This window comes from Carcharodon carcharias, chromosome 1 (assembly GCF_017639515.1).
Source record: "Carcharodon carcharias isolate sCarCar2 chromosome 1, sCarCar2.pri, whole genome shotgun sequence".
Lineage (NCBI taxonomy): Eukaryota > Metazoa > Chordata > Chondrichthyes > Lamniformes > Lamnidae > Carcharodon > Carcharodon carcharias.
The window spans coordinates 243769061-243781328 of NC_054467.1; positions in this window are offsets into that span (position 1 = coordinate 243769061).

The window sequence follows — 12268 nt, forward strand, 5'->3', positions numbered from 1 at the left end:
GGGTGTACCTACACCACATGGGCTGCAGCGGTCCAAGAAGGCAGCTCACCACTATCTTCTCTAGGGATGGGCAATAAATGATGGCCCAGCCAGCAATGCCCACATCCCGTGAATGAATAAAAAAAAATATAGGACTTAGGAGCAAGAGTTGGCCATTTGGCCCTTTGAGCCTGCTCTGCGGTGTGGCATGAGCAGATTCTAAGGGAGCTTGAGAAGAAAACTGACAAGGTTTAATTAGGCAAATGAAACAAATTTGCAGTGAGGGTGAATAATGATTAAAGCTTAGGGGTAAAAAAAAGCTTTACTTACTCTTTTAGGGGCTCAATGTGAGATCTGATGCCATATTTTTAAATAGGGTTATTAAAAGCTGCTAAAACTGAAAAGGATTTTTTTATTCTCTCTCCAGCTGTGTTTTTAATGAATTTTTTTTTTCAATTTAAGGGTTGAGTTTGATTGGGTGGCGCTGCACTGGATGTGATGTCACCACGTAGCAATGCCTCATGATGGGGCTTGTAGGTCCTTCCCCTTCTTGATGGTGGCTGATGACGAATTATGGGGCAGATTTGTTTAAAATATAATTTCAAAATCACTTTTCCAGTAGACTCCTGGACATTCTGGGACAGTTGAAAACCCTAGGCCTGGGTAGGAGATCCCAGGTTCTCTATCCTTGAAAGGAATTAGTGAACTAATTATGGCTTTTAATAAAAACTTAAAAAAAAAATTTATGGTGCAAGACCACAAATTTGCAAGTTTATTGAGTTCAATTCCCTGGCAAGAATTCATGAATTTAGGTTGTCATTCCAGATCATTTTTAGCAAATTGGCAGAATTATTCCTGTATGACCATTCTTAGAGGTCAGTCACATGGGTTATAGAGTGCTGGGTTGGGGGAGCTGCTGTAACATGAGGGAAAGTTAATGGCTGGAGTGGCTTTTGTATAGCTAGACATGTGCAAAATTGAGCATGCATTTTGTTCATGGGATGTAGGTATCATTGGCTAGGCCATCCCTAAATTAAGAGTCAGTCTGGAGTCACATGTAGGAAAGAGCAGGTAAGGATGGCAGATTTCAGTTGGGTTTTAATGAAAATAGTTTCATGGTCATCATTAGACCTTTAATTCCACATTTTTATTGAATTGAAATTCCACCATCTGCTGTGCTGGGATTTGAACCCAGGTCCCCAAAGAATTATCCTGGTGTTGTGGGATTGATTAGCCAGTGACAATAGCACTAGTTGACCGCCACCACCACCACGTGAGGTCAGTCTGCTAGCATTGTAAGTGAAGCGAATTAGAAGCATCAGGTCACTTGCCAGCACCACAGAACCACTCCTGCTGTAATGCAGATATGATTTCTATCCCCTGTTTCAGCACAAACCGATTTAGGAACACCTCACATTGTATCAATGCTGCAGAGTGCTCTAAACAAATTGTAATAACCAAGGGGTTCTTCAAGGATGGTTCAGGTTAGACCCAGACATGAAATTTCAAAAGACATGAGACAGGTTGACTAGCACATAATATCTGCTTTTGAAGATTTGTGTTTTATGTGCCAGTGTTGAATAAAGTATGTACATTTCACATGTATAATGACAACTGGATTTATAGATGCCAAAGCCTTGAAATTCCACGTGACGAGCTAGATGTGTGCCAATAGTCACTAGATCTGCCTTCCAATATCTACAGAGGTAAAATTGACAGACTTTTGTGGGGTTTTTTAAGTACATTCAGGCAATGTGTGCCTTGCTGATATTAATTTCCAATCTGGGGTCTCGTTGAGAAAGTGAGCCTTAATCTTGAGCTGCTGAAGTCCATTATGGTGAAGGTGCCCTTCATGAATCCATATTAGCTACTTTTTATCATTTTATTTCTATTCATATGCTTCATGATCTTATTTTTAAGAAGCATTTCCACATCTTTACTCATAATGGATGTCAAACTCACTGGATCAGAGTTACCTGTGTCACTTTGATACCTCTCCAAGAGTAACTTTCTCCAGTCACCCAGCATCTCCGTAATATTCAGTGTTTCCTGGAAGATTTATGCCAGAATTTCTGCAATTGGTGCCTTTTTTCCCCTTAAGGATCCTCAGATGCATCTTTTAAGGCTCCTGAGGTTTATTCACTGAGTCTTCGCCGCTGTTTGGCAACAAAGTTGATAGGGTAATGTGAATAATGTCATAACTTGTATGGCTTTCCAGAAAGCACAAAGGAGGTTCACTGGATGTCACCAAGAAGGAAAGTCTTCAGTTATGAGAATTTGGAAAAGTTTGGCTATGAGATGACTGAACAGAGGTCTTCAAGATGATGGGAGGTTTTGATAGAGTAAATAAGGAAAAAAGTATTCCTTTTGGAGTGTGAATCAATAAGCACAGATTTAAAATAATTGCCAAAAGTCTGTGAGGAAATGATGAGAAACATTTTTCACTCAGAGTTGTCAGGATCTGCAGCATTCTACCTGAAGAAGTGGCGTAAGCTGATCCCATAACTAAATTTAAAAGTAAGTTGAGCGGATACTCGAATGAGGAACCTAGAATGTTATGGAAAAAATATGCGAGTGTAGGGCTTTCAACAATACAGCACAGGCATATTGAATTAAATGACCTATACTGTAAGCCTTTATGATTCTATAAGCTGCAATGCCCACTGGTTCCCTTTCCAGGTTAAGTCAGTTACCTATCTCCTCTTTGGTAGGTAATTAGCTGTAGTCCACAAGGCATTGCTCCCTCTTGGAGGAGGATAATTGCTTACATAGCTTGAGCGACACAACTCTGCATCAAGCACAGGGCAAGTGAAGAGGCAGTCCCAAGTCTACCTCAGCCAGAACAGGAATTGAACCCACACTGTTGATGCTATTAACAGCCTGTGTAGCATCAGTTATCATGGCCTCCCTTGATCCCATTTTCTGTTGGCCACTGTTTTTGGTTTTTTTTTTATTCATTCGCAAGATGTGGACTTTGCTGGCTGAACCAGCATTTATTGCCCATCCCTAGTTGCCCTTGAGAAAGTGGAGGTGAGCTGCCTTCTTGAACCGCTGCATGATACGATTTATTCAGGATTTCTCCCATATTGAGTGTTAAGCATGGACTTGAGCCTGCCTTAACAGAAACACTGTCTCTTACAGATACTATCTTTAATGACTAATACATGGGTTAAATTAGAATCACAACTGGACAAGTCTTGGAGTCTCCAAGAGCTTGGTGACCAAACCAATGATCACTCAAAATCTGTTACATTCTTAGATGTCTTTCCATTAGATTAGGACGCATCTGTCCTTGCCGACTGCAGTGAAAAATATAGGCATTGCATTAATTCTTAGATCCTTCGTGCTCACATTTCCTTTGCCATTCTCAAATGCACATCTTGATCATGGGTTCCTTCAGGCATGCTGATAGCCCTTGCTCATGGTTGTTTTGAGGTTCATGCATGTCACTCTTTGCAGTTTAATGGTATCTAATCTCATGACTGCACCTCTCTATTCTGCTCATCCATAGCAACCTAACAATTGTCCTTGGTTACCAGCTGCCCTTGTCTGACAGGTAAATGCTTGTTAATGTTCCTTTATATTCCTGTTTTTCAGCTTGCAGTTTAATGTGGTTTAGACATTATTAACGCTCTTTTTCTCAAACAGCTCATGGGATGTGGGAGTCACTGGCAAGACCAGCATTTACTACCTATCCCTAATTTTCTTGAGAAGATGGTAGTGAGCCACTGCAGTCCGCGTGGTGTAGGTACACCCACAGAGTTGTTAGATATATTCTATTTTATAATTACATATATATTATTCAAATTTCCAGCTTCCACAGTATTTTACTTTTGTATTAAAGTTCTTGTTATTAAGGATGTTTAAATTAGGTTTTCTATACTCCATTCCTCATTTTTATTTTTTTTACTGTATTTTAACTAAAGGCACCTTATTATTATTCTTCACTTCACTTCCCATATTCAACTCAAAATGTTTCTTAATGTTTTACAATGACTTGGCTGGTGATAAATGAAAGGGTGGGCCAAAAAGTACATTTGGAAATTCAAGGGAATTAATTTTGAGGCAGAAAATGTTTAGACACAGCTTCTGCCACATTCTCACCTCATCTCATCCTCCTTTCCGACCCCTTGACTTTACACAGGATTTTCTTTCTCATCCCCTTTGTCTTCTGCCCTGGCTCATGATGTTATTAGTTACCCTAAGAACATTTTGAGCAAGTTTTAAAATAGCACCGAGGAGGTGAAACTGATCTTGGGCAGTAGTTTTGTTGACTTGAGCTGAAAGGAAGTTGGGTGGGGTGTAAAATTCATTGCTGATTTCCTCTGGACAAGATTATACCAGACCCCTTTCACCCCCTGAATGTTTCCTTCTAATAATCATGCAACAGTATAAGATATAGAATTAAAAAAAATAATTTTTCTTACATTCAAAAACATAGCATCAGAATAAGTCAGGGTAGAACCGAATCAACTGTGTAGATCCCAATGTCTTTTTTCTTTAAATTGGGAAACACAACTGAAAGGTCATAATGTAGGGCAAAGAAGATGATATAAGATCAAAAGGTAGTGGTTAGGTGCTGTCAACATAGGGGTTAAGGGGTGATAGATTGCAGGTGGAACAGAAGGACAAGGAAGGTGAAGAGTGAGGGACACATGTGGAGACAGACAACTACACTGGAGTAAGAATTTTTTTATTCGTTCATGGGATGTGGGCGTCACTGGCTAGGCCAGGATTTATTGTCCATTCCTAATTGCCCTTGTTCAGGGGGCATTTTAGAGTCAACCACATTCCTGTGGGTGTGAATTCCTACATTCATGTAGGCTAGACCGGGTAAGGATGGCAGACTTTCTTCCCTAAAGGACATTAGTGAACCAGATGGGTTTTCACAACAAACAGCAATCGTTTCATGGTCATCATCAGACTTCAGAAGGTGGAAATCGAAACACAAGAAGATCAGCCATGATCTTAATGAATGGCTGAGCATGCTTGAAGAGCCGAATAGTTTACTCCTGTTCCTATTTCTTATGTTCTGATGCTCTGATGTTGTTATGTTGACAAGGCACTGGGTCCCGATGAGTCTATAGGCCACCTCGGTGCAGTCTATAGGCCACCAACTAGTGGGAGGATGTGGATGAACAAATCTGCAGAGAAATTACAGAATAGTGTAAACAATATAGAGTAGTTATAATGGGGGATTTTAATTACCCAAATATAGACAGGGATAGTGATAGTGTAAAGGATATGGAGGGGTGAGATTTTCTAGAGTGTGTTCAGGAGGATTTTCTGAGGGTGTACAGCCAGAGGTCGTGGTCCATGTTGGTACCAAAGACTTAGATAAGAAGGCAGATATGGTCCTGCAGACAGAATTTGGGAAGATAGGTAGAAAATTAGCAAGCAGGTTCTAAGAAGTAGTACTCTCCAGATTACTCCCAGTGCCACGCGCCAGTGAGTACAGAAATAGGAGGATAAGGCAGATGAATGTGTGGGTGGAAAGATGGTGCGGGAGGGAGGGCTTTAGATTCCTGGGACACTGGGACTGATTCCGGGGGAGATGGCACATGTACAAGCTGGATCCTTGCTTTTCCTGTTATATATATCTATGATTTAGACCTTTGTGTGCAGGAGACAATTTCAACATTTCCAACACTTGGGAGCATTTTAAACTGAGGAAGACAGTGTAGAACTTCAAAAGGACATAAGTTAGTAGAGTGGGCAGGTAGGTGGCCAATGAAGTTCAATGCAGAGAAGTGTGAGGTGATTGATTTTGGTAGGAAGAACATGGAGACACAATATAGAATAAGGGGTACAATTCTAAAGGGTGTGCAGGGACAGAGGGACCTGGGTGTATATGTGCATAAGTCATTAATTCTGGCAGGACAGGTGCAGAGAGCAGTTAGTAAAGCATACAGTATCCTAGGCTTTATTAATAGGGGCTTAGAGTACAAGAGCAAGGACATTATGCTGAGCTTGTATAAGACACTAGTTAGCCCTTAGCTGGAGTACTGTGTACAGTTCTGGGCACCACAATTTAGGATGGACGTGAACACACTGAAGAGAGTGCAGAAGAGGTTTATGAGAACGGTTCCAGGGATGAGAAACTTCAGGTTAGATTGGAAAGGTTGGGACTGTTCTCCTTGGAGAGGAGAAGGCTAAGAGGAGATTTTATAGAGGTGTTCAAAATCATGAGGGGACTGGACAGAGTAGGTAGGGAGAAACTGTTCCTGCTTGTAAAGGATCGAGAAAGAGAGGCACAGATTTAAAGTGATTTACGAAAGAAGCAAATGTGATGTGAGAAAAATCTTTTTCACACAGCGAGTGGTTCGGGTCTGGAATACACTGCATGGCCGTGTGGTGGGGGCAGGTTCAATTGAGGCATTCAAGAGGGCATTGGATAATTACTTAAATAGAAAAAATTTACAAGGGTATGGGGAAAAGGCAGGAGAATGACAGAGTCGTAGTGCTCATTTGGAGAACCGGTACAGATACAATGGGCCAAATGGCTTCCTTCTGCACCACAAGAATTCTGCGATTCTGAGAGACAGGTACAGGCTGGACTTTATGGGCCCCCTATGGGGTTGTCGGTGGGGGTGGAGATGGGAAAGTAGGATATGCCTTCTCATCCACAGCCAAACTAGTTCCCATAATATGGGAGCAGGTAAGGTCCACCCTCTCTTAGACCTATTGAAGGTATTGAGTAGCCAATTTTGCCCACTTAAGGCCCTCATTCTGCCTCCACTGCCATAAGATGCTGGGCAATGGCAGGTGGGCAAGAGCTGGGAAAGCCATTTTTAAACAACTTTGTTCAAAAGGCAGGAAAGAAGGTGGGGGGGTGTTGGGGGTGGGTACATCATTCAAGCAGTGTCCTGTGCGGACCTTAACCCTCAAGATGTTATCCCCCTCTATTCCTCCCCGCCTGGCCTTCATAACCCAGGCCCCCACCCACTTCAGCCCCACCCAGCCTCCCTAGGGTACACGATCCCTCCACATCCAAAATCCCAGACTTACCTCTTTCGGATGGCTATGTCCTCTTCACCCTGTAGCCTGCTTGCAGCCCCATCAGCACCCACTACTCGGTCCTAGCACTGATGGGACTGTTCCAATCTCTTGAGGGCAGGACCTCCTCCCAATGGAGGGTGAAAGTCTGATTCTCAGTTTGTTTAGGCTGCCAGCAGCACATTATTGCTGTGGGATGGCCTTATTTAACATCGGTCAGTTTAGAATCGACGTTCCTTCCAGGGTTTTCGATTAGTGGGCAAGAGGAAAAGATGATTCACATCCAGGACATTCCATCTGCAGACAAAGTACAATCTGCTCTAACACGGACACTGCTTGCAAATATACAGCACTTTTAACATAGCCAAATATCCCACTGCAGTTCTCTGCTGACCCTCACCAAAGCTAAGTCAAAGAAAGTTCCAAAATATCTAAATTCATGTGTGAATTGTATAGCCTTTACTGGTCACAGTCTGCAGTGTGGCATTTCCAGGCTCTTCCAGAGTTTGGAAGCCATCAGCATTCAACCATCATTATCTGTGCTTATCTTCACAACCCTTGATCCTATTTATAACAGACTATTGCCTTCGCATTTTTTGAAGATGTTAAATGATGCAGCGTTAAGCACATTATTGAGAGTCAATTTTATACAGCCACAGCGCTGTAAGATACGTGCCTCTAATTTCAATTTTGCCTCCCTGTTGTTAACATTACCTTGTTCAGTGTTCACAGTCCAAGTTAACAAATCTACTTCATCCACTTTATCCACCTGCTCAGTAACTTCTTGTTTCATAACATTGGTATTTGTGTTTGACAATTTTTTAATAAGGTTGAGAAGTACAGAATCAAAGAGTAGGATTCTTTCCCAAAGCTGCAAATAGCTGGTCTGAATTTGGATCTGCAATTTCCCCATTGGATTCTATTCCCTTGAATAGATTGACCGGGTGATTGAGGGGTGGTCTAATGGGGGTTTTTAAAATGACTTGAATGAAGAAACCAAATGTATGGTGGCTAAATTTGCCGATGACACCAAGGAGGAAAGGTAGGTAAGGTAAGTTGTCAAGAGGAGGTAGAGAGTCTGCAAAGGGATATAGACAAGTTAAGTAAGTGGGCAATAATTTGGCAATTGGAGTATAATGTGAGAAAATGTGAACTTGTCCCCTCTGGCAGAAAGAACGGCAGTATACTATTTAAATAGAGAGAGATTGAAGAACTCAAATGGTACAGAGGGATCTGGGTGTCCTGGTACATGAATCACAAGAAGTTAGTGTGCAGGTACAAGTGATTAGGAAGGTAAATGGAATGTTGTCATCTATTGCAAGGGAAATGGAATATAAAAGTAGTTAAGTTTTACTGTAGCTGTACAGGGCCTTGGTGAGTCCACATCTGGAATACAGGTTAGGTCTACCTTATTTTAAAAATGATACAATTGCTATAGAAGTAGTCTGGAGAGGGTTCACTTGACTCATTCCTGGGTTGAAGGGCTTATCTCATGAAGAAAGGTTGAACAGGTTGGGCCTATACCCACTAGAGATTAGAAGATTGAGAGGCAATCTTACTGGAACATATAAAACCCTGAGGGGACTTGATAGGCTGGTTAGCGGGAGAATGTATCCTCTTGTGGGGGAAAACTAAAACTAGGGGATGCAGTTTAAGAATAAGAGGTCTCCCTTTTAAGACTGGGATAAGGAGAATTTTTTTTCTCTGAGGGTTGTTATCTGTGGATTCTCTTCTCCAGAAAACAGTGGAGGTTGGGTTATCAAATTTATTAAAGGCAGAGTTAGATTTTTGTTAGATAATGGAGTTGAGGGTTAAGGGGGGAAGATCGGAAAATGGAGTTGAGATCACAACTGTGATCAGCCATGATCTTATCGAATGGCGCAGCAGGTTTGAAGGGCCAAATGGCCTACTCCTGTTCCTAAGTCCTTTGTTCCTGCAGTAAAAGGATTGATAAGGTAGCTGGGAAGAAACAATTTTCACTGTTGGGGGAATTCTGAACAAGGGGCATGACCTTAGGCCATTTAGAAATGCAATCAGGAAGTACTCCTGCACACAGAGGGTAATGGAAAGCTGGAATTCTCTCCTCCAAAAGGCTGGGTGTGCTGGATCAATTGAATCTTTCAAGACTCAGGTTGATAGAATTTTGTCAGGTGGGGTATCAATAGATGTGGAGCAAAAGTGGGTAAAAGGAATTGAGATACAGATCAACCACAATTGAACTGAATGATGTAACAGGCCTGAGGGACTGAATGGCCTATTCCTGTTCTTATGTTCCCACCCACCTTCCTCTACTGAAGGTTCATACTTGTGCACTGGCTCCCCTCCTCCAAGCAATGATTATTCATGCCTGAGCTGAGACAGTAAGGACTGGCATCCTGTTTCATCATAGTCATGCAGATTGTGGCCTCACTCGATGCCCACATATGTAAGCTCCCCAGCTAGATTGACCAGGTAGCAAGACTCCTGGCTATATCTCCACTCACCAGCTCAATGCCAGTTTTGAAATTTTCAATTGACCCTCTGCACCCCCACAAGCTCCCCACCTCCTCAACAGCTTTCTGCAGGAGAAAATTCCAAATTTCCACCTCCCCTCTTTGTGAGATGTGCTTCCCCTAAGCAGCTGAGCTCCACTTTAAGGCAGTGCCCTCTTGTTTGGGGCTCTCCCAACAGAAGAGACAGTTTCTCTCTTTGTATAGACTGTCAACTCCTTTAATCATCTTAAACACATCAGTAAGATTGTATCATCAATGCTCAAGGGAATATTGACCTATCGTATACAAGCCTTTTAGCCCTGGTAATCTGTGCTGTACTTATTCCAAGCTGAATATATTCTTCCTGAGGTGAGTGACTAGAATGGAATGCGGTATTCCAGAGGGGGTCTAACCAGAGCGCTGGAACATAACTTCCACCCATTTGTGTTCCAATTTTCTTGAAGAAAAACTGCTATATAAATGCAACTCTGCTAATTTATCCTTTCCACTAACCCCAAAAGAAGCTGAAGGCAATTGCAGAATAATATTGCTCCAATGGCTTTTCCTTAATGGAGGAAAAATTATTAGGCAAATTGCATTTGTTGTATATTCCCCTTAAACTATTGTTTTAAACTGCCTCAAAACGTGCCAATTGATTCAATTTTCTGTTTTGTTTTCCTCGAGTTTTCATCAAAGAATTCTGATTATTCCCTTTTTGAGGGAATTATGAGTAATTCTTCTATAAAATTGGTAAAATGTTTGTAAACTGAAATTTAAAGTTGCTGGATTTAGGTGAAAAAGTCCATTAGCTGCTTCAGGCAGAGATAAGGTTTTAGGTTTGATTGACTGACCCTTCTGCGCATCTCAGCCATTTGTGACATTTTTTCAAATTTTTGGCCATGTTGCTCTGTCTTTTTACTTGATAATTTTGTCCCAATTAAGTATCGTTATGCTGCAGTTTCTGCACGTTGATCAAAATCACTGTATACTAATAAAAAACCTTAAACTGGGTCAGAGAGTGAATGCATATATCAGTCTTGTGTGACAAGTTATATCTTTGGATTTCCCTAGCCCAGAGGGCTGTGAAAGCTCAGTCACTGAGTATGTTTAAAAAGAGATTGACAGATTTTGAAATACCAATGACGGAGAGGGCATGGGGATAGTGTGGGTAAAAGGCATTGAAGTGGATGATCATCCATGATTGTATCGAATAGTGGAGCAGAATCAAAGGCCTGAATGGCCTACTCCTTGCTTCTATGTTCCTATGTTCCAAAGTTACCTTTCATTTTGTGAACTCTCATTTTTAACAATAATCTCTTGTGTGGAACCTTATTGGTTGCCTTCTGTAAGCCCATGAAAGCAACACCCATAGACACTTTCCTATTCACCACGCCAGTGGCCTCCTCAAACATTATTAAAATGCTGGATCATGTTGGACTAGATTTTCTGCCTATCCAGAACGAAAGTGAAAAAAATGTCTGGTGATCCAATTTCTAGACCATGGTCGTTGAGTTATTATTCCATTGCCAAAACCACTAGGCTACATTGACCCATATTTTGTTCACTCATGTGGTTAGAGGAGTCCTGTTGCTATAACAACAGCTGAGCAATGTAGGCTTTCAGGTAAAAGCAATGAGTAAAGATGCCATCTGAAAGGCGTGTCACAGAAAGAGTTTTGAATATTTGGGAATGAGTTAGCCAATAAGTTATTAGAATTATAAGCAAGATCAGCTGAGCATCTGGTGCATATATAGGATGAAAAAAAAGTGATAACATTTATGAAGGCTAACAAATCTAAATTCCTGCATGGTTTGTGCAGAAAAAGGCAAAAATAAACAGTGTGAGCAAACTCAGGATAGTTGAGCAAAGACGCTTAAGCATTACGTGGAAAGCGTTTGCATTTATACATAGTTGTTGAAGTTCTTGGGATATCAAAGTGCTGCAGCAGCACCACAGAGCAGAAGAGGCCCTGCGGCCAATTGAGTCTGCATCGACATGTGAGAAACACCTAATTCCATTTGCCAGCACTTGGCCCACAGCCTTGAATGTTATGATGTGTCAAGTGCTCATCCAGGTACTTTTTAAAGGATGTGAGGCAACCAACCTCCACCACCCTCCCAGGCAGCGCATTCCAGACCATCACCACTCTCTGGGTAAAAAGGTTTTTCCTCACATCCCCCCTAAACCTCCTGCCCCTCACCTTGAACTTATGACCCCTTGTGACTGACCCTTAAACTAAGGGGAACAGCTGCTCCTTATCCACCCTGTCCATGACCCTCATAATCGTGTACACCTCGATCAGGTCGCCCCTTTGTCTTCTCTGCTCCAATGAAAACAACCCAAGTCTATCCAACCTCTCTTCATAACTTAAATGTTTCATCCCAGGCAACATCCTGGTGAATTTCCTCTGCACCCCACCCAGTGCAATCACGTCCTTCCTTTAAGGTGGCGACCAGAACTGCACACAGTACTCCAGCTGTGGCCTCACCAAGGTTCTATACAACTCTAACATGATCTCCCTACTTTTGTAATCTCTGCATCAATTGATAAAGGCAAGTGTCCCATATGCCTCTTTCACCACCCCACTAACATGCCCCTCCGCCTTCAGAGATCTATGGACACACACACCAAGATCCCTTTGTTCCTTGGAACTTCCTAGTGTCATGCCATTCATTGAATACTTCCTTGTCAAATTACTCCTTCCAAAGTGTATCACCTCACACTTTTCAGGGTTAAATTCCATCTGCGACTTATCTGTCCATTTGACCATTCCGTCTATAACTTCCTATAGTCCAAGACATTCAACCGCACTGTTAACCACC